This window comes from Brienomyrus brachyistius, unplaced genomic scaffold (genome assembly GCF_023856365.1).
Source record: "Brienomyrus brachyistius isolate T26 unplaced genomic scaffold, BBRACH_0.4 scaffold39, whole genome shotgun sequence".
Lineage (NCBI taxonomy): Eukaryota > Metazoa > Chordata > Actinopteri > Osteoglossiformes > Mormyridae > Brienomyrus > Brienomyrus brachyistius.
In genome coordinates, this window is record NW_026042314.1 from 3,244,051 (window position 1) to 3,269,217 (window position 25,167).

At 42.9% G+C, this 25,167-nt stretch overlaps 1 protein-coding gene and 1 pseudogene across 2 annotated transcripts in view; one reads left to right on the forward strand and one right to left on the reverse strand.

Annotated features, from left to right (window-relative positions):
• The window catches only part of LOC125722480 (cytohesin-2-like), a 256,228-nt pseudogene that overhangs the window by 60,363 nt on the left and 170,698 nt on the right, over positions 1 to 25,167 (forward strand).
• Positions 1 to 25,167, reverse strand: part of LOC125722512 (uncharacterized) — a 249,238-nt gene that overhangs the window by 44,316 nt on the left and 179,755 nt on the right. The window contains exon 2 of one of the 2 annotated variants that reach the window (XM_048998701.1): positions 16,956 to 17,120. The exons of the other annotated variant lie outside the window; for it this stretch is intronic. The gene's annotated coding sequence lies outside the window, so the exon portion shown is untranslated. Of the gene's footprint in view, positions 1 to 16,955; positions 17,121 to 25,167 lie in introns of those variants that run through there. 2 annotated transcript variants of the gene reach the window in all.

Sequence of the window (25,167 nt, forward strand, 5' to 3'; positions counted from 1 at the left end):
ATTCGGAGTTTCTCCGTTTCTATATATCCTGGGAGAGATCTCTCTATTAGCAAACGGGAATACTTGTTACGAGGTTCTAACCTAAATTATGTTGCGCTTGGACATAAGACCGATAGCTTAGTTACCTATCAGGATCATACTCGTATGTGTGTGCCTGCTGTAGACAAAGCAAGTTTAACACAACTTTGCGCTGTGAGTGTGTCATTTAGAAATTGGGAGTCTCCTGTGCTTGAGACCCACCGTGGTTAAGCACCATTTGCGACAAATTATAGTGCACTCACAATTTAAATCCGTCGCCGTAACGCGAGCGCCGTCTCGCTTCAGTAATTGTTTTAAGGGGGTTTATACTGTGCAAGGCACAGAAGAAGGCCGCAAGCGGCATGCGCATGCATTAAATGTGTGTGTCACTCATCTTGCGTCGGCAACCGTTTGGTTACCTCTAGTGGTCAGGCATAGAACTTCCACTCCATTTCGAAATTGCGCCTCCAGTGGCCAGGCATAGAACTACCACTCCATTTCGATATTGCGCCCCCGGTGGTCAGGCATAGAACTACCACTCCATTTCGATATTGCGCCCCCGGTGGTCAGGCATAGAACTACCACTCCATTTCGATATTGCGCCCCCGGTGGTCAGGCATAGAACTACCACTCCATTTCGATATTGCGCCCCCGGTGGTCAGGCATAGAACTACCACTCCATTTCGAAATTGCGCCTCTAGTGGTCAGGCATAGAACTAACACTCCATTTCGAAATCGCGCCTCTAGTGGTCAGGCATAGAACTACCACTCCATTTCGATATTGCGCCCCCGGTGGTCAGGCATAGAACTACCACTCCATTTCGATATTGCGCCCCTAGTGGTCAGGCATAGAACTACCACTCCAGTTCGAAATTGCGCCTCTAGTGGTCAGGCATAGAACTACCACTCCATTTCGAAATCGCGCCTCCAGTGGTCAGGCATAGAACTACGACCCCATTTCGATATTGCTCCCCTGATGGTCAGGCATAGAACTACCACTCCATTTTGAAATTGCGCTTCTAGTGGCAAGCCATAGCAGTGCCACTCCATTGAAATTGCACCTCTAGTGGTCCGCCATAGTAGGTTAACAACATCTGAGTTGGGTCTCTGGTGGTCAACTGCGGTGATACAACACGCATAATTGGACACACAGGTTCTTGCCTGAAAGCAGGAATTAACTTCATGGACTAAATCAATTTGATCACAATACATTAACATCCAATTAGGTTATTGTTGCATAACTAATTTATGTTTACAATTGAAGAAGAAACACAATTCATTTGGTTTGATTTCTGTTTAACCTTTTTGATTTATTTTAGGTTTTATTTCACCTTATGCTTTCATTCATTCCCTCTCCCCCAACAAGGGGACTTGCATAGAAGTTCAACCACTATTAACAACAGTAAACCAGTTACGTACACAATCCCATCAGGAAGTCGTTTGGATGTGATCAGTTGAGCCCTTCGGGTGTTGGGTGCTTACCATTCGCTCTCTGCTGGTTGAGCTTGTCTGTGGCTCTGCTGTCACTGCTTGCGATCGTACAGTTTGTCAAAACCGAAGGGGAGTTCTCAGCAATTGGACGCCCAAAAGCGTGTCAGCTCGGCTACACCTACTGACTCATTACGGGCAAGGCTCACAGGTACCTCAGGCGGTCATTACAACTTTTGAGCAGGACCTCGTTTAGGGTGAGTTCTGAGAACGGCCCTAGCTTGGACTCTCACTAGGGTGGGTGATACCTGAAGGCAATTTTGCCAGCCGATAAGCTGAGCTCCACCTGGGTTGTCTCAGTTGTGCATACAGAACACGCCCTTCCAAGTTAACATTGCTGGGAATCGGGGGAGTGGAAGCCGGACTCAGGCTTGCTTAGCTGGGAGAATGATTCCTGGTCTTAGAGGAATGTCTAATGAGGAGAGGTTAGCTGAGCTGAATCTGTTTAGCCTCGAGCAAAGGAGACTAAGGGGGGACATAATCCAGGTGTTAAATCTGGTCATTGCATTACATTTTTTTTGTGTCCACTCCTTTATTTCGTGTTTATTGTTTGTTAGGTGTAATGTCTGTCTTATGTTAGTTATATCCATCCATCCATTTTCCAAACTGCTTATCCTACTGGGTCGCGGGTGGTCCGGAGCCTATCCCGGAATGTGGAATGGGCACGAGGCAGGGAACAACCCAGGATGGGGGGCCAGCCCATCACAGGGCACACTCACACACCATTCGTGATTATATTATTGCACTATACTGTATAAATAAAAAGTAAACTTAATACCAGTTGTGGTAATAAAGTGCACAGAGAGGAAGAGAGAGTAGGGTTTCACATAAACTTATGTTCATTAGCATTTAGTATTCTGATGGCTTTGGGGGTAGAAGGTCTTATTAAATCTGGTTGTTCTGCAATGCATACTGCGGTAACGTTTACCAGAGGGCAGAAGTTCAAACATCTCATGTGCTGGGTGCGTGGGATCTTTTTAAAATATAATTATGCATATGTAGAACTAGGGATATGATCCTATTAAGTATGATAGTTCTGTCTCATTATTGCAGGATCGACATCCATAGTAACTGTGTTGATCTATCCATTTGTGTGCATGTGTGTGTGTGTGTGTGTGTGTGTGCGAGCGGGTATACCTATCCTACCCCATAACGTGATAAATACCTGTTTTTTTTCCCTTATGGGGACCACGAAACCGAAAACCAGGAAAACTCTATTTTATAAAAATCTGTGACTGCTATGGAAAAACTAAAAATGCAAAACCTCTTGTATTTTGCTGGGTTACTTATGGTTATGGTTAGGGCAGGGTGGGGGTTAAGCTTGTCATAGTTAGCGTTAGCATTTATCCCATAGAAGTGAATGAGCGGGCCCCATAAAGATAGGTATACCCTATGTGTGTGTGTGTGTCCCATATTGCCTGGGCTTCAGGATACCTCATAACCCGGAACTTCATCAGAAGTAGTTAGAAAATGGATGGATGGATGGATGGATGGATGGATGGATGGACGGACAGATCAATAAAAGTACAGAACATCCATTTTACAAAGAACCGTCAACACTAAATGTTTGCACTGGTCATGTTCCTAGAAATTAAACTTCTTTTCTGAAAAGCAGCATGTTCATAAATTAGCTGTTGTTATTCCTTGTGGGAACAAATGCAGATGAAACTGTAAAACAGACTGCAGTGGCAAAACAGTTCTGGCTACCCGCCAGCCCTTCTGCCTGTGCTGCCCTGCCTGCCCGCCCTCCTGCCCATTACGTCCTGCCTGTGCCACCCTCCTGCCTGCCCTCCTGCCTGTGACGTCTTTCCTGTGTGCCCTGCTGCCAGTTATTCTGTATTTACATCCGGACTTAACTAATTGAACCATATAGATCAGGACTTTGTTAACCTGACTTCTGCCCTGTGGAGGATGGGCTCCCCCTTTCACTCTGGTTCCTCCAAAGGTTTCTTACTATGACTGAGTTTATCCTTGCCAATGTGGCTTTATAATTTTTCAGGCTTGATATTGCTCACTGGGACAATTGGGCAGGGACAAAGTAAAGTGCTTTGAGACTATGTAAGGCTGTGAAAATGCACTATACAAAATATAGTGAATTGACTTGAGTAACGTGGCACAAAGCAACCCTTCTTTGCCACAGGAAATGTCTGGTGCAATTTCTTTTTTAATTGTACATGTCAATTGCATAATACCCTAAACTAATTCATTATTATTTCTATTATTATCATCATCATCGTCATCATCATCCTGATAAGTATTTCATTAGTATTCCATGGTATTTTGATTTTTCAGGAATCAGTGTGTGTACTGTATACTTTTTAATTTATTTGCACTATGTGTAGTGTCTCTGCAGCTGTACATACTTGCTGCATTAAGCACAAGAACTTCCCTCAGGCATCAGTATAGTTAATCAAATGTAATATTTCTTGCTTGTTTATTAAGTGGTTTTAGGTATTTTGTGTGTTCCACTTAATTTAGTGTAATTAGTCCTAGTTGACTCAGGTTTAGTTAGATTTTTCCTTCTGTTGTTCCTCTGCATCATGCTACTGTCATAAAATTTCAATGTCTTACCTAACTTAAGAGTTTTTTGCATTGTGTTTTGGAGAGAAAGAAATCATAACTTTTTTTCTTTAGATTCATCCACTGATTCTATCACCTATGACACATTCCCCCTGAATATTTGTTTGTTTGTTTATTTATGTATTTGCTTGGGAGGTGGAATTAACAAACATAAATAACTGAATGAATCAGGGTAGTGAAAAACATTTATAAACTTATCATTTTGGTATTGGTACGATCCTGTTCTGGTTAGTTAGCCGAGGGAGTAAATCATCCGGAGTTTCATCTCTCAATCTCCTCCTACACCCACTCAGCATCACAGTATGGACTCCCCAATGCAACTGATCTGCACGTATTTGTACTCTGGGAGGAAATTGAAGCCCCCATAGGAAAAACTCAAAGCCTACAGACATATGCACAAAACCAGGGGACATGCTCAGTTCTGCAGGTCTGGAAGTGTGAGAGAAGGCTATTTATTGAGTTTCCCCTCTGCCCCTGGTAAAGATGAAACATGCACAAGTCTACTTTTTAACCAACTGCTAAGTCATTAAACACACATATACTTACATGAAAGTCTGACTGATACTGGAGCTTCCAGTGCCCGTAAACCAGGTGCTGGGGTACTCCATTTCCTTCTTGATAATTAGCGCCATTGAAAAAAAACTGTGCCTTTCCTAATATTAATTGACTCTCAGACAAATGTACTACTTGAAGACCCTGCCACTATTCGCATTTTCCAGCAGGAGTCACAAATCTTCATTGCATTCAGTTTATTCTCAGATGAGCTCATGCATGTTTCTATGTGCATCTTTACACTTAAACAAATACAGCTGCCTAAACTCTGTTGTTATATTCCATATATATTTGTCGTGACTGGCCTTTTTTCTCAAATGATGGATTTCTGAAACTAAAACTGACAGTAATATAAAATATTTATATTGCCACATAATCGACACATGTTCTGATATGACATAGCATTCCCCTGGACCATAGTGCGACTTAGAGACGAGATATAACATGCCCTTCACAGTAAAACACTAGATAGGTGCAACACTTAATGTCAACGTTGTCAATGTCAATGTTGACTTAATGTCAACGTTAAATTCATGGATGCGCAAATTAAGTAACACAGTAACAGTACAAAAACGAGCAGAGCTGTGTATGGCATGACTATCTCGCGGCGGCGACAAAATATGCTTATCCTTCTAATTATTCAGAAGAAAATATATTTGCAAGCACAGCCGTTCACGGCTTCCGTACAAAAAGCTGTCACTACGCTACAGGAAGAATACACGGCCAATATAGGATTTACACAAGTCTGCTTCTTTTGTTTTTTTTAGTAACAACTTTCACAAAAATGAACAGCAATACTTCTAAAAGTGCAAATCTGTTGCCAAATTAAATAAACAAAGAAATTAATCATAAAAATATTCAATGTATATACAACTAACCATTTCCAATCAAAAAGTACATACAAATCTCCAGTACAAGTTATACAATGGAGCGCAGATAAAACTTTTAAATAGTAATTAACCAAACTATATAAAGAATACAAGTTTGAATACAGGTAATTTGTATAAATTTTACTGTGTTCAGACTGAAAAATCAGCACCAGCCTTACACACATTGCAGTTCTGCTTTTTTCTTCTTTTAGCATAATTATCCGTTTCACGTTCACGAGGCAGAAGATCCCTGCAAATGTGAAAATTCACAAGTAACAGGCACCATTAACCTCAAGCCATAACAGTCTGCTAGCCTGAACAATAGCAAACTCTATGTATTACCAATTATTACGCAGGTTGTCACTTTATCAAATCATGACTGTTACTAAGAAGTGGGAGTGAAACGCGTGTCACGAGATCTCGCGATATTACAACATGAGTTTCTCGTTGGAGCGAAAAGCGGTTTCACGAATGCGCTGCAAATTAGCTGCTGTGAATATGTTGGCATCTGACTAAATTACTATAGTAGATACCCCAGACACTTTTAAATCTTTTGTGTGGCAGCATTTCGGGTGCCCGGCGGAAAATATAAATGGCGAATGAAGGGGGGCTAGGTTGCGTGCTAAACTTTGTCACACTGAGAAAGGGGAACAAACTGGAACACAGGCAGGAAGAGAAGGGGGGCTCCAGCCCTCCTCGTTGTGTAAGTAAATTCCGGAAAGCAGAAGGTACATTGACAGGCTCGTGGTGACATTAAGCTTACGCTTGACCTGCGGGGACATAACAAGGGAGGGGGTCGCTGACGCTGCTAAATTGCAACATAACAAGATAAGATCAAAGGGAACGGGTGTGGGGACTAACGCCAGCAATGTCCAAACAATAGTTATATGTTACGTCAACTGGAAAGATACCAACAAGAACAGTAGACGCCCTAAACGGGGTATAAAAGTTAGACACAGACAACAGGGAGCTGAGCTTCCCTTGGTGTGTACTTTTGTGCATCTGAGAGTGGCTCCCGGATCGATCTGTACAACAAATAAAGAGAGCTGACTTACAACCATCCTTTGCCTCACGAATGCATCTTTTCCTCATCAACGGACTCGGTGGAGTCTAACTCCAACAATTTGGGGGCTCGTCCGGGATGAGGAGAAGGTTGTTTGGATTGGAACCAGAGACGAGGTCTTGGGGACGCAGAGAGCCACGGGCGCCCAGCAATTAGGTGAGCAGAGCCTGTTTTATCGAATTCTGCATATTGGCGATTGCTAAATAAAGTGGCTGGAAGTGTCTCAGGATCTGTCGACCAATATTGTGGCGAGGGCCTGTTGTGCGTAGCTCTGACGGCCTGTGAACAGAGGGTACGGGACCCCGTAGTAGAACCTATTGGCGGAGGATTTAAGTCCACTGTCGTGTCCTTGGTTTGGCAACCCACCTACTGCTGATGAGCAGTAGGACAGCTGGGATTGAGCGTCCCGGGAAATTCAGGACCCCCGAACAGCTAAATTGGTCGGAGGAGTAAGGTTCATCCTCCTTAAAACGGGTTGAAGTCCCGAGGTGAAAGTCCTCAAAGTATTGGGTTAAAGTCCCGAGATTAGAGTACTCAAAGCATCGGGCTAAAAAGTCCCGAGACGTGGGGTCCCAAGGTACCAAAAAGTGTACACAGCGCTATTTACTATTTCGCGTGTGTAAGTGCGTGTTTACTATTCACTATTCCAGTGTGAGTGGGTTTACCATTTACTATTTACTGTTTTGCGTGGTTCGGTGATTGTGTGTGAGTGTGGGTTTAGGTTTTGGTGGTGTTTGTTAGTGGGGCACTCAGAGACAACTAAGAGGTGTACTAAGTGTGGGTGGATAAATCCATCCCCTGAGGCACAGGGGTTGTTGGATCAGGAGAAGTGTAGGTCAGATAAGCTAAAACATGGATCACGAATTTGATAGAGAATTGGATGACGGGGGCTGGGGTCCACCAGTGCGCGGGCGGTGGAAGCCTCTGTGTGAACAGATACAGCTGTTAAAAATAGCAGTGGGAAAAACAGCTCAGGAAAAGGGCCGAGAGAGAGAGAGACGGCAGATGCGTGGAAGCGTATGGGGATTGCAGTGAAATGTGCAGGATACAAACCGGAGGATAGGCAATCATTAGGAGCACTTTTATGGCGTAAGGTAAAGGAGCATAGCGGCCTGAAAGACGAGGCAGGACGCGAGCTAGTGAAAGCGAGGGTGTTACAACGGGGAAAGTGGAGAAAAGAGGGAGAGAAACAGGAGCAGGAGAGGCGAGCGTGGGCATTACGACACAACTTTGCCCTTATTGGCTTAAGATTTTAGTTACATACATGACGTTTGTATATCTGCTATTTCTCCCGAGAAGCAGGTAAAGCGGTGGTAACTGCTTTTCAATTAATTTACTTGGTAAAATTAAATTTAAATAAATGATATGAATACTGTAATAGTACTCGTGAACTTTGTTTGTTTGTTGTTAGTTACTGTAATGTTGCGCTGCTTTATTTGTTTAATCGTCTTGTCTGTGAAGACATTCAAGTTAATCAAATATGAACTGCACTGTACACTGTACATGACCATAAAAACTTTGAATCCTTGAAATAAATGTTTTTGATCTTTTCCTTGGCAGTTATCTTTTTACACAGGGCCTCTATGTACACAATAGTTATTTTTTTCACGACTAACAGTATGGATCAGGAGTTGGTTATTGTAAAAGAAGTAATGTGCATGCAGGTGATATTTGTATAGATTTATGTTCACCTCTAGGTGATAAGTTTGATAGTCATTTCTTTTACCGTTTGGTCTCTCGGTTGAACATAATAGTGGCGCGAGCAGCTCCACTTGGTTTTTTAAAAATACTCAGCCATGAACTTCTGGTGAACTCAGGTGAATCCCTTCCTTCAGTAGTAAACCTTGGTATTTTCAGCCGTTTACACATTGTCTCACTAAAAGGTTGATAATATATTTGTCCTTTTACATAATGATGAAATATACGCTAATAAAAGTGAATATTCATAGATTCATGACTAACATAAAGTAGCTAACAGAAACTTAGACTAACAAAAGGTGCAAATACATACTCAGTTGGTTCCATTGTGTTGATTACATTACAATGTTTACATTGTAATGATTATATCATGGATATTTGGCATACTTTTTATAAAATCATAATTCTTATATTCTACGTTAGATAGTGCTAAATAATATTCCATAGATGGATGGACTTTATTAATCCCTGTGGGGAAATTGTTTTTTATGTCTCCCTCAACTTACTCTTTGTGGAGTAAATTGTCCGCGAAGTGCAGCTGCCTGTTGGGGCGCCCAGGGAGCTGGGGGTTAAGGTCCTTGCTCAAGGACCCACAGACGTGCTGTGGCTGGGTTAGTTTCAACTGGTGACCTTCTCATTACAGGCACAAGGACTGACCCCTGCCCCCCAACTGTGTATGAGTAGCATTTATGCTGTTTCTTGAGTGTGAGCTAGTACATAAACCAGCTAGTGTTCACCACTGCAAAAATACTCTAGCTTTCATACACATTTTTTTATTTTCTTACATTGTCCGTTTTTGTTCATAGTCTGTAATATTCTGAATAACGACAATGTAGAGGAAAAACAGATTAAATTCTCCTTGTTTGTAATTTCCCCATGTAATCCACTGCCTTGTGGTAAGAGGTGGAAAAGTCGGACGCGTTGAATGATGAGGATACGATATTGAGTTTAGTTCTTGAGTGGATTTATTCATATGATATATTAACGCACAGTACTTTGAACTGGTTTGTTTGGCTCGAAAGGGTCGATATGCAGACACCATCACACACGGCAAATACGGTCAATGACTGTTTCACTTTGCACCTTCAGCCCTGAGCCGCGTAATCTCAGCACCTCTAATAACAACCATTGCTGCCCCCTACAGGTGGGAATACACTTACACAATAGTAAAGATCACTAAGGCAGGCAGTACCTCTCGTTTCAAGTATTACAATACTATCCATCCATCCATCCATCCATCCATTTTCCAAACCGCTTATCCTACTGGGTCGCGGGGGGTCCGGAGCCTATCCCGGAAGCAATGGGCACGAGGCAGGGAACAACCCAGGATGGGGGGCCAGCCCATCGCAGGGCACACTCACACACCATTCACTCACACATGCACACCTATGGGCAATTCAGTGATTCCAATTAGCCTCAGCATGTTTTTGGACTGTGGGGGGAAACCGGAGTACCCGGAGGAAACCCCACGACGACACGGGGAGAACATGCAAACTCCACACACATGTGACCCAGGCGGAGACTCGAACCCAGGTCCCAGAGGTGTGTGGCAACAGTGCTAACCACTGCACCACCATGCCACCCCTATTACAATACTATATATATATATATATATAACATTATATTATAAACAATAAATACGAATAAATAAAAACATTGAACAAATAAACATCATCAATAATATTCATGAATAATTACGCTTAATATACAAATAAAAGAATAGCTCCTGCAGATGATTTCAGATAACTACTGGAACAATGAGTTCTGGAGGGGAGCAAGCTCTGTTACATGCTATAGAAATGTTGATCTGATTCCTTTCATTATCAGATTGTTACCACTGTTAAAAACCACAGATATTGTATTCTGATTGTATGCATTTCCTTATTAGGGCATGTCAGTTACTTCTGTTAAAAATCAGTTTATTCTGACGTCGTAAATTTCCTGACCAGAGTTTACCCTCTTTAAAGTGATGGAGGTCCACTTGTGCCAAAGATATGTCAATATGCATATGAGATTTCGTTTGTGCCAAAAATATGTAAACAGCACACAGTCTATGTCGACTGAGAATGTGACAAAGAATTTTTCTGTGACAATTCTATTATGTCAATGAGTTTGTCTGTGGAGCCCCTGAAGGGACCTAATGGTGTCCGCTAATTAGATACCCAGAAATAAACTGTGTGGCTCCTGCCCAAGCATTGCTGCCCAAACAGCAGCTTCCTCCTTATGCCGCCGAGGGAGGAGTAGCAAGTGGTTCCCCTGCCCCTTCCCCTCTCCCCCCTGCAGACGAGGATCATAACCATTCAGCACCCGACTCTACCTCCTTCTCGGTGATGAAGTGCCGTGGCGAAACACTCAGGCAGCAGGACGAGGTAGCAGAAATTCTTGCCCCTATGTTGGTTTGTCCAAATCCTCAAGGGGGAGATGAGGTTTGCTCATCTGACACTGTAGATGAAGGAGTTGAAGGACATTGCCAGTGACCTGCTGGATCCCAGGCAGAACAGACCTCACCATGCGACAGCCCTTCAGAGACTGGTCCTCCTGCGCATGGACTGGGGCATGATGCATCAGTTTAAACAGGAGCCTGGTAAATCCTGCGAGTGCTACACCGAGCGACTGATGGCAGCATTCTCCAACTACAGCGGGATGGACTCCCCCAGCGGACCGAGAGTGTATGTGATGTAAAATACACTAAGATAACTCAGTTCCTTTAAAGAGAGGCACTTTTAATACTCTGTATTTTTTTCGTGTGCTGTACCCTTAAAAAGTACAACACTAGTACTCCATATTCAAATAGTCCCATTAAAAACTACAGCCCCCAAACATCAAACTGCATGCTTCTATGTCACCTACACTTCATTAAGCAATATTAACACAAGTAACATGTTTCATCACTTAAAGCCAATCTAACTTTTTAAAAATAAAGTCTGTTTCAACTGGACTTTTACCTAAGTAAAACAAACATTTTATGTTCTAGTTTTCTTAAAACTACTGAAACAAATAATTGGCTACACTGCAGTTCCGCTGTTTTGTTTGGCACCCCTGCGTGTCCTGCATTGTGTGGAAAAAACCTGAAGGCTGAGGAATGTTATGTAACACAGCTAGAATGTAAAAACTCTCTCTGGTGTAATTCACTGCGTAAAACCAATGGTGCTAAGTGTGGTGTCTTCTTCATAACACTCCCTGATGTTTGTGTCCGTGACCATGAGATAGGGTGGGCTGCTTTTCTTCCTTCCTTTGACTAGTATTCCTCCTAAATTGTTCATCTGTATTTGCTGCATTGGTACTTGTTGATGTGCGTGTGCCTTGTGTCACGATCGCCGTTTAACGGGAGCGGCGGACGGGCAGGAAACAGGCAAGGCAGGCAGGATACGGGGAAATACGGGGATTTATTAGGAACACGGGGTGCAGGAAACATCTCACGCAGACGGACTTCAATGACGGACACTGAACTCTAGTAAGACATGGACTCAAATAGACAGGACTGATTGAAAATAATCGGACACAGCTGGGTACGATCAGGGAAGCACACGTGGATAATCAGGGGGCGTGGCACACACGGTGGTCGGACTGTCCGGGACCTCCTCGGGGACTAGGGCAGGAAAGTCTGGAGCTGGGTCAGGGACAGGAGTGGGGCCAGGAACAAGAGCCCCAGGGGGCACAGTCATTTGAGGCAGAGGGAGCGCCTCGGGCTCTAGGGCCGCAGGGGGCAGCGGAGGCGGCTGCTCGGGCTGCGCAGGAGCTACGGGCGACGAAGGCGGCTGCTCAGACGCTGTAGCAGGAACCCAGGACTTTATGCTCAGCCCACTGCTGTTAACTCCGATGACTCACAACTGAGCAGCAATGCACATTTCGAATCACATCATCAACATCAGGCTGATGACAAGACTGTGGGTCTCGTCAATAAAAACGGTGACTCAGCATACAAAGAGGAAGTGTGATGACTATCGGACTGCTGCAGAGCCAACAACCTGTCTCTGAATGTTGACCAAAGAAATGGTTGTTGACTTTAGAAGAACACAAAGCACAGAGTGACCACTCTCTGCTGCACATCGATGGCTCATCTGTGGAGATCGTAGAGAGTACCAGATTCCTTGTTGTCCATCTGGCAGAGAATCTCACCAGGTCCTTCAACATCAGCTCCATAGTAAGGAAAGCACAGCAGCACCTCTACTCTCCACGGAAGCTCAGAAAAGCCCATCTCCCATCCTCACACTCTATTGGGGAACTGTTGAAAGCACCCTGAGCAGCTGCATCACAGTCTGCTTTGGGAACTATGTCGCCTCAGATCGCAAGTCCCTACAACAGATAGTGATGACAGGTGAGAAAATCATTGGAGTATCTTGTTAGAGAAATATGTACTTTTTTTATGATCATTTTGCTAGACGCTTGGAAACAACACCCTGCCGCAGCTTGATCTTAATTGAGCAATAACACGTCTCAAGAACTGTCGCTTGAATATTTCCACCCCATATATGGTGACAAACAATGTTCAATGTCAGTTGCATATCCTGTTTGTGTACCTCAATAAAAGACACTGCGAGGGGAGTTCCTTTTTCGAAGTTGGCCGAGTTCGACTGAGAGGCTGACACCTCGAGGTCAGGACCGGGCTTCCCTTTGTAAGGAAAAGTGGTAAAAATGCCCCAAGGTTCTTGGTTGATCATTTGAATGCAGACAATGTTAGGAATTTATGATCATGGGGGAAGCCAGGGAGAGAATGGGGGTTCCAGTTGGCACCACTAGGGTGATAAGGATAAGATAAGGTGATAAGAATTTAATTACAATGATCATAAAAGTCTCTACCCTGTTCTGTCCTGTCCCCGTCTCAGGATCCTCACACTCCAGGGGGTCACTCTTTATATGTAAATTCACTCACAACACCTACACACAACACCTTGGTGGGGAGGGCCTTTTTGGGTATAAAGGGGGGTGAAGAACTGTCTTCAATTTGTGTCTGAGCTGCCTTTCAGTACCCGGTGTGTCTCTACACTGTATTACATTGTATTATTTTTGCTGTTCAATAAACCATCATTTTGCTGAAACTGCGGAGACTCTGCAAGTGGATTCCCTACACCTTGCAGCAAGTAAAACGTCATCACAGCTGTCTGTGTTGTTCTGTGTTCAGAGACTGGTTTGTTTCCAGCGCATCTTCAGAAGAAGATAACCCTAACATATCTCTCCCCTCCATCACGGATATTCACACCACACACTGCATCCGCAAAGCCACCACCATTGTGGATGACCCCACCCACCCCTCACATTATCGTTTCACCCTCCTGCCTTCTGGAAATAGGTCCCGGAGCATTCGGGCCTTTATAGCCAGACTCAAACAGCTTTATCCCCCATGCCGTCAGACTACTGAACTCTCAGGGACTAATCTGATACCACACACACATACACTCATTAACACACTTTATTATTTAACTACTATTTTTTTATCTTATTGTAGCCATGTTTACAGTTACTTTTATTTATTTTTATTGCTACCTCATTGCACAACCAAACTGCACCTTATCAGTATTGGGTTTACTGTGCTGTTTGTGCTCGTTGGTGTCAGTTGTCCTCTCTTTTTGCACTGTCCTGCAATGTTTGCACAGTTTTTGCTCATTAAGCACCATACAGTATGTTGCTAGGTTGGTATGTGTTAGTCTTGTGTTAATTTAAGTAGCACCTTGGTCCGAGGGAAACAGTTTCTTTTGTAACTGTACTATACTCAACTGTGTAAAGTTAAAAATAACATTAAAGACCTACTTGACTTGACTTTTACTGATAACAGGTGCTAAAGTGAAGTGACTTGCTTCTGGGAAAGATCTCCAGCTGAAATTCTCTACAACAATTATGGGAGAAATATGGGAAGGACGCGGCGTCAGACCTGCCCCAGTGGGACGAATGTGGTTTTCCTAGAAACAGCAGCTTCAGTCCCAATCAGATAAGCCAGATGCGTTTGAAATTAGAGGAACAGGATCAGACTGGTTGCTCAGGTATTAATGTGGTAGAACTAAAACGGAGACAAATTGGAAGGTGTTTCATATGATTGTTATTGGTTATGATTCTCACTGTCCTGCATTGTGTCTTGTTAGCTGTGTATTTAAGTGCCTGTTCTGCTTCTGTTGTTTGATGGTTCATTATAGCTGTATGCTGTATGTATGTATATAGTTCTCCAGTTGTGTTTATTCCATCATTTAGTTCATTCCTGGTCATTTGCTGTTTATTTTAGATCCATCCTGATCCTTTTGGTTTTGATGTGTGTGTTGTAATAAACCCTATTTTCCACCCGTGTCATGCACTTCCGCAACCAGAAGAGGGCAGAAGATATGGCACAAAAACAAAGGAAGAAGCCTAACTTTAAAAAAACTTCAAAAAACATCAAGACTCATCCAGCATGGGGTGGTGGGTTAACGAATAACACAAACAATCAAAGAATAAGCAAACAAATGAGAGAAAAGATGCAGAGATGACTGAGAAGCAGGGGATGACTGGAGAAAAGACGACAGGACCAGAAGACAGGAGGGATACAGGGAGAGCGGAGAAGACAGTATAACTGAAGAATGGGAGAAGAGGAGAGACCGCAGAGGAAGGAGAACATAGATGACTGGAGGGGAGGGAATATAGGAGCAACAGAGAGAAGGAGGAAGGGCTGCGGAGGAGAAGACAGGATAAGAGGGGAAAATGTGAGCAGAGAAGGACAAACACCCCCACTGCCCAGCAAAGTGCACTTGTAAGTAAACCACAATTTTAGCCTTGGGCTCAATATCTGGACTTGTCTCTGTGTAGCAATGCATAGAATCCCTGACACTGGTTATGACTGTACTGTATTAGTCCTAAACCTGCCATTATAGTGTAAGAAGAAAAGATTGTTTTTTTTTTTTAATAAATAATTTTAAAAAAAGGTAGAGCGATGTAGCCCCCGGAGAAGTCCCCCCCCCCCAAGCCCTGTTTGTTCCCTTCTAGCTACCAGATGAAACTCACAATGCACCCCAACGCCACCTAACTTCTCTTCCACATGATGCACCTAATTTACACTTTGAATCCTGTCCATTATTGAGCGTTTTTCTATCCATTTGATTATCAGCTTATTACACTGTATGTACATTAGTCAGCCACATATGCTGTACGGCTTTGTTTTCCGGACAGTCTGGGCTACTCAGATATGTCATAATTCGATTTGTAAATGCTGACAGTCTTGATATTATCCTTCTTATCAGGAAAAACTACTTCTGCATATAGATATTTCTCAATTTTTAGTCTCACCTAATATAAAAATTGGCAGGTAGTACAAATATAATCTTATAAATGCTGAGATTAGAGTATCTGCGATGCAGGAATGCAGGGGTTTCATTGGGGCCCTTTCTATGGCTTAGTACTGTGAAGGAATACATGGTTAGTGCCAGGCGCAAATGAATATCTTTGATTTTGCATCCATTTGGTAACTTGTTGAAGTTGTCTGATAGTCAGTAATACATGGTTTAATTAATATGATTCTTTATTTACTACTTTATAACATCTGAAAGAAACTGAAATAGGAAAGCTTATTTTAATTTATGGTCCACTGGATAAACACAGACATTACAGACGGTTTTAGACTCTAATGTTGAATGTTTTTTGCTATAATTTTTCTGCCTGCGTATGCTATGATTGGTGCAGTGAAATTTGAGAATGTGTTTGTGGTCAGTATCATAGCCTCAGACAACAAACCAACGCTGTAGCGTGTCACTGTGTTTACATGTGAGAGGGGTTCCAGTTACATAATGGACTCGTTCTAATTGTTTTGACGGAGCTCGACAAACCTAAAAAATAAATGCTGGTGTTATCAAAAACTATGTCATATAGCTATATTCCAGATTTATTACAGCCAAACACATCTCGGAGCTCCTAGGAACCTCCTTCTCCCTACATTTCCCTCCTTCACACTCTTCCCTCAAATACTGTTACATTTGTCTTTTTTCCACACTCACACCCTGTCTTGATCATACTCTGACTGCATGGCATCCATATGCAGGGCAAACTATTTTACAGTCTTATCTAGTATAATAGGACATAAACATTGAATTTGATAGTTATCTTTTATTTACACATTAGAACACAACACATGAACATGAAGGGATCGTTTGCATTTGCAACCAACACCTCCGCAAACCCCCTGTGGAATACTGGCCGCGGACAGGGGTGGGAATCCCCAAGCTGGAAGACTGTACTGCGTCATGTTAACATTAGCTAGCTAGTTAGCATGGATACAGAGTGCACCGGACTACAACTATAAAGGACGTAAGGTGTGTGATATAGTAAAACACTTACTAACTGGTAATGCACGTTAGCATTACGTTAAATGACAACTTTACCTGTTACCAGAATAGCCTCCTACACGTTCGCCGAATGACAGCAGGCAGAAGGCGGTGCGTTTTTCAGAAACACACCGGAGTTAAACTTACGCCGCGTTATTTACCGGCACTTGTAACACCAACATTTGCAGCCATTAACTCATATGTGGTAGTAACACTGAAATTACTTTCTCTGCGTCAAAATAAGGTAGCACTGTGATTTTGATACTTTATCATTTATACTTAACCGTACCTTCCTCCCATTCCTCCGTCTCTACTTATTGACATTTAGGAGAGTCTCAGATATAAATTAACGATTCAAAATTATCAAACAAAGACAGACACAACACTGAAAAGATGACAAAGACACAGTTTGAAAAGTAAATATGTTTTATTGCAAATCTCTTATCTTAAAATAGCCTATCTTATCATATGTTAACTTAGCCTATCATATTTTATCTTAGCCTATCTTGTCATATCTTAACTTAACCTATCTTATTATATTTTAACTTAGCCTATCTTATCATATAACTTAACCTATCTTATCTTATTATATTTCAACTTAGCTTATATTAATATATTTCGTCTTAGCCTATCTTATATTTTAACTTAGCATATCTTATCCTGTCGTATCTTATATCTACATTAACACTTAAACAGTATCTCTTTCCGTTGGGTCCCGCGGGATCCCAGTCCCAATGCAGGGCTCTAACACGGGTATTCTAAGAAAAAGAAAATAAACACTTTACTTAAAGCAGTCATATAACTAATAAATAAATAAATAAATACCCAATTAATGCCTTATAAATCATTTATAAAAGTATTAAAAACACGGCTGTAAATACTTATACAAAGGCATAACACATTATAGCTATCTTGATAATGCATTATGAATGCTCTGATCTATATATACACAATAGATATCTTCATAATACATTATATCGGCCATTAATCCATAATAAACATGGCTATAATGTGTTATGCTTTTTTTTCTTCAATATTTATACCCATGTCTATAATATATTTATGGATGCATTACAGTGCATTGTGAAGGTGTCAATAATGCAGTTATATTACTGCTTTAAGTCATTTCTAAACCTGAATTCACAGCCTTATAATTACTGCCTCTTGCTACTTCTTCTGAAAGGCAGGGGACAGCAGAAGAAGCACCACTTCATCTTCTTCTTCTTCTTGTGGCTCTTCTCAGTATCATCTTCAGAAAGATCTTCGGCATTCACATGGAATGATACTTCTTCTTCACTGTAGATCTTCTCGGCAGCATCAGCATCTTCTTTTGTTTTATCTGTCTTCATCACTTCAGTCTCGTCCTCTTCCTCAGGTCCTTCTTCTGGTATAGTCAGTAGCTGTGATCTGTCTTCAGATGCCACCATACACTGAAACCTGACCAGTGTGGTAGTGTAAGGGAGAGGATTCCCTTACTATTTTATTGTAATTGATAGTATGTTAGTGATACACTCTTTCTTTATTTTAATAAATAGTATTTTATTTAGCATGGTACTTTACCCAGGGATTTGCATAGGAGAACAGGGGCATACAGGGGTTTGCTGGTTTATTGGATCTTGAAGTCAGTTGGTGGCCTTGGTTCAGATCCTGCGCAGTGCCTCCTCATCAAGGAAGGTGGTGGGGTCTGTGAAAAGGAATGGTGATTGAGGGAGAATGAGTTTACCAGTAAGAACAATTGATGCAAAGAACTGATTGTAAGATGTGGTTACTCACCTTTCTTCTTGTGTTTCTCCAAGGTGTTTGGGCAAATATGTCCCCTGGGTCCAGACACCATTTAAAGGTTCCGGGAGAGACCAGGGCTTAAGGGAGAGTGGGGAATCTGTTGTGCTGGGGATTTTGGGTTTTATAATATGGGGTTTGTGTAAGATTAAAGAGGGAGATATGTATTAATATGAATGTTAAATGTAGTTAAGTATATATGTAGGTTGATGTGTTGTGTATTATGGTGGAAGGGGGGAATTTAAGAAACTACCTGTGAGTGGAAGAATGGTTTAGTCGGTGACAGCTGGAAGTATTTAAGGCTGCCAGTTGTCAGAGGGTTTTTCTCTGTTCTTCTGTTGTGTTGTAAAGATGCTAGATGTGAAGTTCTTGTAGGAAGAGCTGCATGGAAAATAAAGATGTGTTGTTCCACTGCATTTGGGGAAGTCTTCTCACTGTAAATCCAGCCGCTGCAGGTCTCCATATGACAAGTGGTGTCAGAAGTGTGTCGTCCATGCCACAGTGAGAGGATGATGACAAGAGGTGGAAGAAAGCCAGGTCAAGAGGAGCAGCCTGATGAAGGAGTTGGAGCTTCATCTGAGCTAGAGGCCATAGCAGCAGCAAGCTCTGAAGACAAATGGGAGGAGCTGACGGGGATGGTGAAATCCCTGGTTAGGTCTCAAGCAGCCAGAGACCAGAGGTGGGAGAAAGATTGGTCACGTCAGGAGCAAAGGTGGAAAAGTATACAGCACCAATTTCAGCAAATACAGCTACAAGTTAATGCGGTAATTGATAAGCCGGAGCCATCAGAGGTGCCAGTACCCTGTACAACGTCTGAAGAGCAGGAACAGGCAGTTAATAGTGAAGAAGTGCAAGTGGCCCATGGGTCTAGGTCTTCAATTAAACCTAAACTGTTCCCTCTGTCACCAGAAGAGGATATTGAACATTTTCTGACCACGTTTGAAAGGATGGCAAACGTGTGTTGATGGCCCAGAGATGAGTGGGCTATTCGTTTGGTCCCTTTGTTGACAGGTAAAGCTCGTACAGCTTACATTCTTATGGACTTAATTGATTCTGAGGACTATGATAAAGTGAAGGAAGCAATCTTGGCAAAATATGAGATCACTGCGGACACCTATAGACGCCGCTTCAGATCCCTGAAAGTTGAAGCAGGTGAGACGCCACGTGAACTGTATGTAAGGTTGAAAGACTTGTTTGTAAGATGGATTAAACCTGAAAAATTAACTGTAGAAGAAATATCTGAGCAGATAATTCTGGAGCAGTTTTTGAGAATGGTTAATCCAGAGCTGGAGATCTGGATACGTGAGCGTGACCCGAGGACGGCAAAGGAAGCAGCCAGCCTCGCGGAGGTTTTCACTGCAGCTAGAAAGGGAAGCAGGAGCATCCATTTCAGCCAGGAGACCCACTATGCCCAATCAAGTAAGTCCATTGGGGGTGAACAGGGGTCTGGTCAAATGCAGGCTAGGGATTTTTCTAGCTCTAGGCAGTTTCCTTCCAATAGACCTTATAATGTGAAGAAATCCTTTAAATCTTCAGTTCAGGATATTGAATGTTATCATTGTCATAATTTTGGTCATACACAACAATTTTGTCCGGCCCTTAAGTCAAAACCATCTCTTTTGTGTGCAGTTCCAAGGCCAGCTGTAGAGCCGGTAGGAAAGGAAGCTTGTACTGTCCCTGTGTTAATTAATGGGCGAAAAGAAGAAGCATTGCTTGACTCTGGCTGTTTTCAAACGTTAGTACATTCTAGCATAATTTCAGGAGAAAAGTTAAGTGGGGGGGGGACTACGATAAGGTGTGTGCATGGAGATGAATATAGGTATCCCACTGCGGAGGTTTACCTGACGGTGGGAGGGCAGACCTACTTGTTAGTGGTAGCTGTGGTTCCCAGTTTGCCATATTCAGTAATACTTGGTAATGACATTCCCACTCTTTTTGATCTGATATATCAGTCAGATTATGGCCCTCAGGGGAGTAGTGAGAAAGATATTCAAGGCTCAGGTGATGAAGCTGGAGGTTTACTTCCTCTAGATGGGACAGTTGATTCACGGAAATCCTGTCATGTAGTTACAAGAGCACAAAGGGCAAAGGAAATGATGCGAGGGCTACCTTTTTTTGAGGACTCTCTGGAGATGGAGCCAGGAAAGATTAGGAAGTCGAGGGCTCAGAAGAGAAGGGAAAAGTTCAAAAGCTCAGGGGAGAAGGGTATAACATTGTTCCCTAAGCCAAATAATCAACTTGAGTTTGACGTTCCCTCAGATTTAGGTGCACTCCAAAGAAGCGACCCGACTCTAAAACCCTGGTATGAGAAGGTAACGGAGGTAGAGGGAGTTAGTCAAGGTCAGGTAAGTTGTCTTGCAGATACTATGTATTTGATTAAGGGAGGCATCTTGTATCAGAGGAAGGGGAAGTGTGAAGCAATGGCACTCCCTCAACAGTTTAGAAACAAAGTTATGGATTTGGGTCATTCAATTCCATGGGCAGGTCATATGGCTTTTTATAAAACACTGAATAGGATCAGTAGCCGGTTTGTTTGGCCAGGGATGTATGTACAGGTTTCTGAGTTCTGTCGTTCTTGTGAAAAATGTCAGTTGATCTCGGGCAAAGGAGTAGCGCCAGCCCAGTTGCAACCATTACCAATTATTGAAACACCTTTTGAGAGGCTAGGCATGGATATTGTGGGTCCTTTAGAGAGGAGTTCCACAGGCCATCGCTATATATTGGTTATATGTGACTATGCGACACGGTTTCCGGAGGCCTTTCCACTCAGATCAATTAAAGCTCGTCATGTTGCTAATTGTCTGCTGCAGCTTTTCTCGAGGGTAGGGATACCAAGAGAAATTTTGACGGATTGTGGCACGAACTTTCTATCCAAGTTGTTGCAGCAAGTTTATAAGCTGTTAGGGATAAAGGGACTTAAGACCACCCCTTATCACCCCCAAACGGACGGGCTAGTGGAGAGATACAACCAGACTCTCAAAAATATGCTGCGCAAGTTTGTTTCTGATACAGGTGCTGACTGGGATCAATGGCTGCCTTACCTTCTGTTTGCCTACCGAGAGGTCCCACAGGTTTCTACTGGCTTCTCACCTTTTGAACTGTTGTATGGTTATCAAGTGAGAGGCCCACTGGATCTGCTTAAGGACTGTTGGGAGGATTCTAAAGCAGAGGGTGAAAACATCGCTGCTTATGTCATCAACATGAGAGAGAGATTGAAGAGAATGGCATCGTTGGTGCAGGACAACATGAAAGCAGCACAAAAACATCAGAAGACATGGTATGATCAGAAGGCGAGGGATAGAGGCTTTGTTCCGGGCCAGAAAGTACTGTTGTTGCTTCCTACCAGCGATAACAAGTTGTTGACAAAATGGCATGGGCCATATGAAATTGTCAGGCAAGTAAGTAAAGTCACTTATGAATTGAATATGCCAGAAAGAGCTAAAAAATATCAGACATTTCATGTGAACTTGTTGAAAGAATTCCACAGCCGACAAGGGCCGGTCCATCAGTTACTGGTGCGTTCAGTTAGGGATGAGGAGGTGACGGAGAGGTTTTTTCCAACTAACACTGCAGATTGTACTTCGGTTGACCTTTCTCATTTGTCCCCTACGGAGCAGGTTGATATAAAACCACTCGTGGATCCACAGCTCTTTCGAGAGACGCCAGGGTTTACATCGCTGGTTCAACATAACATACGGGTGAAGGAGGACGCACCCGGTCGTCAAAATAGTTACAGGATTCCAGAACGGTTGGTGCCAGTGCTGAAGAAGGAGATAAAACTGATGTTGGATCTAGGAATTATTGAGGGGTCGAGTAGTGAGTGGTGCAGTCCGATTGTCTTGGTACCGAAAAAAGATGATACCTTGAGATTCTGTATTGATTTCAGATATTTGAATGCAGTATCCAGGTTTGATCCCTACCCAATGCCCAGGGTAGATGACCTGTTGGAGAGGGTTGGATCAGCAAGGTATATCACGACACTGGATCTGTGTAAGGGTTACTGGCAAGTGGCGTTGGCACCAGAAGCGAAAGAACTGACGGCCTTCAAAACTCCGTTTGGTATGTACCAATTTAAAGTCATGCCATTTGGGCTTCAAGGGGCACCAGCGACGTTCCAACGATTAATGGATCATGTACTGAGGGATGTGTCAGCATTTTCTGCAGCTTATCTGGACGACGTGGTGGTGTACAGTGAGTCCTGGGAAGAGCATGGTATGCATTTACAGAAGGTGCTACATTGCATCAGAATGGCTGGATTGACTATTAACCCCAAGAAGTGTTCCATAGCCCAGAGAGAAGTGGAGTACTTGGGCTTTGTGGTTGGCTCTGGGAAGATAAAGCCACAGGTTGGGAAGATCGAAGCAATCCAGGCTTTCCCTGTTCCGATGACGAAGAGGAAGGTGAGAGGTTTTCTGGGCCTGGTAGGCTGGTACAGGAAATTCATACCTTCTTTTGCAGAGCGATCTGCTGCACTGAATGACCTCACGAAGGGCTCAGCCCCCAACAAAGTACGGTGGACAGAAGAATGTGAGCAAGCATTTAGAGATCTCAAGGAAGCAGTTTGCACATATCCGGTCCTACACAGTCCAGACGTCAATAGGCCATTCATCTTGCAAACGGATGCTTCAGGAGTGGGCCTTGGAGCAGTTCTTCAGCAAGAGGTGGATGGTGAAAGAAGGCCTGTGGTGTTTCTGAGTCGGAAACTACTGGACAGGGAGACGAGGTATTCGACGGTGGAGAAAGAGTGTTTGGCCATGAAATGGGCTGTTGAGGCCTTGAGGTATTATCTTCTGGGACGTCATTTCACCCTAGAGACGGATCATCGCGCTCTCCAGTGGTTGAACCGCATGAGGGATGCAAATGTTCGCATTGCAGGATGGTACCTGGCTTTGCAGCCTTATGACTTTACGGTCCAGTATAGGCCAGGGAAGTCAAATGTGGTTGCTGATTGTTTATCTAGGATGACAGAGGACTGAGGTGCTTGCGCTTAAGAGAGGGGGGAGGAAATGTAAGGGAGAGGATTCCCTTACTATTTTATTGTAATTGATAGTATGTTAGTGATACACTCTTTCTTTATTTTAATAAATAGTATTTTATTTAGCATGGTACTTTACCCAGGGATTTGCATAGGAGAACAGGGGCATACAGGGGTTTGCTGGTTTATTGGATCTTGAAGTCAGTTGGTGGCCTTGGTTCAGATCCTGCGCAGTGCCTCCTCATCAAGGAAGGTGGTGGGGTCTGTGAAAAGGAATGGTGATTGAGGGAGAATGAGTTTACCAGTAAGAACAATTGATGCAAAGAACTGATTGTAAGATGTGGTTACTCACCTTTCTTCTTGTGTTTCTCCATAGGTGTTTGGGCAAATATGTCCCCTGGGTCCAGACACCATTTAAAGGTTCCGGGAGAGACCAGGGCTTAAGGGAGAGGGGGGAATCTGTTGTGCTGGGGATTTTGGGTTTTATAATATGGGGTTTGTGTAAGATTAAAGAGGGAGATATGTATTAATATGAATGTTAAATGTAGTTAAGTATATATGTAGGTTGATGTGTTGTGTATTATGGTGGAAGGGGGGAATTTAAGAAACTACCTGTGAGTGGAAGAATGGTTTAGTCGGTGACAGCTGGAAGTATTTAAGGCTGCCAGTTGTCAGAGGGTTTTTCTCTGTTCTTCTGTTGTGTTGTAAAGATGCTAGATGTGAAGTTCTTGTAGGAAGAGCTGCATGGAAAATAAAGATGTGTTGTTCCACTGCATTTGGGGAAGTCTTCTCACTGTAAATCCAGCCGCTGCAGGTCTCCATATGACAGGAATGTTAAAACTAGAAAACAGGGAACCACATTTCACAGGTAAAAAAATCTGCGGTACGGTCAAATAAGATACATAACATGTTTACTAGCCTGTGACACTGACCGGATACTAGCATTAGTTTTTGTTGAGAATACTATGAGCAGTACTACATAAATTTGGCGGGGGGGCAGTAGTGGTGGGCTTGTTTATTTATTCTACATAATTGTAAGAAATAAATGCGTTAATTAGTAAAGAAGTTATGGCTAAAAGATCTTTCCATCTACACCCTGACATGTTGCTTGTTTATGTCTAATTACCGCTCCAAGATGGTGGCGCTGCTGACACGTTGTGGAAAAGCGAGGTGAGGCATCTAGGCTTTCAAATTCATGAGCACCACGATGTACTTCGTTTAAATGGGAGGTTCACCCCAAAACTATAAAAAGATATTTTAGAGGGGTCTTAATGCTATCCATTCATCAAAGTTCTGCTGGGAGTTGTTCAGGTTTAGAAATATCAGCCGTAGAAATGTCGGGCTTCTATCGAAGTACACTCGTATCACTGCGCATTAGACACAAGCGCAAGCTCCCTGGCGATATCTGCTGCGCAGTGATATTATTGGTGTGTGGAGTCGGGTAGAAGGAAATAGTTCGTATATTAAACTGCTCGCGACGAAGTCTGTGGATTTTCTTAACCTGTTCCTGATTTCTGGTAGAAGAGATATTGCTGTTGAATTTTTCAAATACGTTGTTCTGGCGCTTTAAGTAGTGAAAGCAAAATTGAATCTTATTATATTGCTTATTCATTAATAAGTAGCTATAACATGTATACTGCCCAATGTTTTGATTTAATAAATATTTAAAATTAATAAATATTTCAAAAACACTTCAACATTTAAAACAGTTCATGATTTTCAGGAGCGGTACAGTGGTTAGCACTGTTGCCTCACACCTCTGGGTTCCAGGTTCGAGTCTCGGCATGGGTCACATGTGTGCGGAGTTTGCATGTTCTCCCCATGTCGTCGTGGGGTTTCCTCTGGGTACTTTGGTTTCCCCCCACA